Source organism: Sorex fumeus, unplaced genomic scaffold, assembly GCF_029834395.1.
Source record: "Sorex fumeus unplaced genomic scaffold, SorFum_2.1 ptg000264l, whole genome shotgun sequence".
NCBI classification, from domain to species: Eukaryota; Metazoa; Chordata; class Mammalia; order Eulipotyphla; family Soricidae; genus Sorex; species Sorex fumeus.
The window spans coordinates 6,346,762-6,350,277 of record NW_026606321.1 but is presented as its reverse complement, the minus strand read 5'-3'; the positions used below and the strand labels follow the sequence as shown (position 1 = coordinate 6,350,277).

The window sequence follows — 3,516 nt, the reverse complement described above, 5'->3', positions numbered from 1 at the left end:
ATTTATACCAAGGAAACAAGCCATCAAGGCATAATAACCAGAAGAAACAATTCAATAAAAATACTCAGCTTGAAAAACTTCAGATATTAAAATTATAAAAATGACGGTTTTACAGAAGGTTGCAAAAATATCTTTAAAATAAAATAAGGAATAAAATATCAAACAGCAATACTTTGAAGATTTCAAGGTGGATCTGAAAAATGTTCAAACCGAAAGGAAAGAAAGATGTCATCGCTAGTAATAAAGCTTAATTGGTGCATGTAATGTGGATTACACATAGACTGCAGAAGTAATTGGTGGGTTTGGAGACAAAACAGGGGAAGTTGTATAGAATATAGTGAGCAAGCCCCGAGAACAGAGGTCACAGACATATTCCAAATTCTCTTGCAACATTAACGATATCACCTCTGCATTTGGGGTTTTACATATAGAATTTTTGAGACAATGCATTTGGGACTCCTTGCATTATAGAGGGTGAACTCCAAGAGCAAGTATTTCTAAGATCAGCTGACTATATTTACATGGATTTTTCCATGTTCTTTATTTTGTTATATTCTTGTCTAACCTTCAGCCTTTTGTCCTTTGAGAAGACTTAAAGTCGTGGAGAGAGTATCAGTCCACCAACTTCATTATTCCCTTTCCTCATTAAAGGCTTACGCTGGTCATTTGCAGAGCTATTCACAGACATGAGGGCCAAAAGCTGTTAGGTCTCTTGCAGAGGTTGAACCCACTCCAGATAGGTGTTCTGCTAAGATCAGGAAACCAACATGGCAGAGTGCCTGGGAGATTCAGTTACTCATCCATGCTTTGAGAAGTTTCCTATGGAAAGTATCTTCTAATATATGGAAAGGAGCCAACAATCTTTATATATGCTGCTGTGTGAGGGTGTTTAGTAGACCAAGATGGGGGTCATCTTTTGGACAGCTGCTCTGTATTCCCAGAGTGTGTCAGCACCCAGTATAGACAGGACAACAGCCAGCGTAAACTTTGTCCTCACCTTCCCCTGTTTTAGTATTCATCTTTCTACCATAATCGTTCACCATCCAGTGAGAAAGCAAATACAAGTAAGACCTACCTGCCAGAATTGAGAAATATCTTCAAAAGATAAAATAAAAATAGAAAAATAAATCTATTAAGCTAGCAGCCAAAGAAATAACAGTGAGTTGAACAACTTACTTCAAGTAAATATTAAAGATTACATTGTTTTGGCACCTGATAGTAAATATTTCATGATAAATGCTTAACATGTACAGTCATTTCTCTCAGCAATGTTTTGTGGGTTTTATAGTATAGTGACAGCTGTTGTTTACAAAGGCAAAATGATGATATACCATTTACTGGTGTTTTGAAAATAAACATGCACAGTTGGGACTGGAGAGATAGTTCAGGGGTTAAGGTACTTGGTACCGGACCAAGGTCAGGTCAGTCACCAGTAGCTCATATGTTGGTTCCCACAGTCCTCCAGCAGTGATCCCCAAGCACAGTCAGAAGTAAACCCTAAACACAATCAGCTTGACTCAAAATAATAATAATAATAATAATAATAATAAGCCAATCACAAACTTGTAAAAAAAGGGGAAAAAAGTGCACGTTCACTCTCCTGATGCCGTAATAGTGTTTAATTGAGACAGATTGACAAACAACACTGAGTAAGTTTAAGGTGCACAACTTGTTGGTCCAATACATTTATATATTACAATATGCTTGATGATTGCTCCAAGTGTCAGCTGACACATCTATGATGTAACATATTTGGCACTTCTTTGGCTATGAATAGTTTAGGTTTGGTCTCATGACATCTCTGAAGTATTTGCCTCTTGACTTTAAATTTCTACCCACTAGTGGTGGTTCTAGTACTTAACACTCAAAGGAGTGTCTTTGTTTTCCTTGCCCTCCCTCCCCACTCCTCTTTTTCTTTCTTTCCCTTTCCCCCTGTGTGAATGCCAACAAACCTCAGGACTTCCGAATGTCACACTATTGATTTTTGAGAAGAGCTAATTCTTTGAGCCTATGTCCTTTAGGATGCTAGCAGCATCTTGACCTGTACCAGTCCATGCTTGGAACATACCACCCCCAAGTTATGTCCAATAAAATTAATCTGGACATTGTCAATAGAGATAACTGACCAAAGTTCTTACTTCATTCTTCTCCTCCACTCACATAGGTATATTAGAAAAAGACCTCCTCCAAAAAGATTCAGATTTCTTCTCAGATTTCACCACAGCTGAGGTGGTGATGAGTCCAGGAAAATTCCTCAATCCCATGTGGGTGCATAGGCTCACAGTGGCTTACTGCAAGGCATTTAGAACTTTCACTCAGGGCATGCTCCAAGCCCCGTAACAGTCTCTCCCTCTGTACCACCCCAGGAGCTTCAGGTTCACAAAACCTGCCTGGCTTTGCTACTGAACATGAGGAAAGGATGAACTCTTGCCACGGAAAATTAAAGCTTTTTTTTCAATATTAACAACCTCTCATAAGCTGCTGATAGGAATGTCAAAGGGTACAAGTATCATGCAAGGTAATTTGAAAATCTGTTTTTTAAAAACTTGTAGGTATAGCCCGGTCTCTGAGGCGACCGTGGCAGTACCCCAAGGAGAGTTCGGCCTTTTTGTGACTGGCCTGGGACCGGTGGCAGCGAGAGGGTCGCGACGTCAGAGAAAAAGCAACCAGTAGGATTGGGTCTCCTGGAGGAGGATGACGAGTTCGAGGATTTCCCAGCGGAAGACTGGACTGGTTTAGATGAAGACAAAGATGCGCATGTCTGGGAGGATAATTGGTATGATGACAATATAGAGGATGACTTTTCCAATTAGTTACGTGCTGAATTAGAAAAACATGGTTACAAGATGGAAATTCATAACATCCAGAAGAAAGTGTTGACGCAACCCAAGTTTGAACTGTTACCTAAATTCTAGGACAAAGAACCCAAGATGGAACAGTTTTTTAAAAATGTTTATTTCATTACTTGCGCAGGGGCCATGCTAATCTCTGTATCGTTCCAATTTTAGTATATGTGCTGCCGAGGCGAGCACTTCATTACTTGCTTGGATTTATTTTTGTTTTTGTAACACAAAATTATTGTTTTGATCTAATCTTCAGTTGGTTCAAGAAAATTGTAGGTATATATGTACTTCACTACTTTTATGAACAATCCTTAAATACTCTCACATAAGTAGAAAATGATATATGTACAAAGAATTTCAATGAAGCACACTGCTTCACTGAGATATAGAAATCAACCTAAATATTCAAAGTCAACGAGCTTCTGTAAACATTAGATCCATACAAAACTCAAGCAAAAGCTCATACGTTTATTTATATTTTTTAAATTTTATATATATATACAAAGATGAAGAATAATGAATAGACAGCTTCCAAGACTGAGAAGAATGTAGCATAAACCCTTATCTGTATAAATGTCCAATCACTCTAAACTTATATGTGATGAAGTTATTCTTTAAAAACTATTGTCAGTAGGGACTGAGAAAATACTTATAGTAAAGACATGGCTGTTTG

General features: G+C 38.1%; 1 non-coding gene across 1 annotated transcript; it reads right to left on the bottom strand.

Moving 5' to 3' along the window:
• Positions 1-2,927: 2,927 nt before the first annotated feature.
• LOC130018400 (U6 spliceosomal RNA) lies at positions 2,928-3,032 on the bottom strand. The gene has a single exon (XR_008791571.1). It is a non-coding gene; the product is annotated as a U6 spliceosomal RNA (small nuclear RNA).
• Positions 3,033-3,516: the final 484 nt, after the last annotated feature.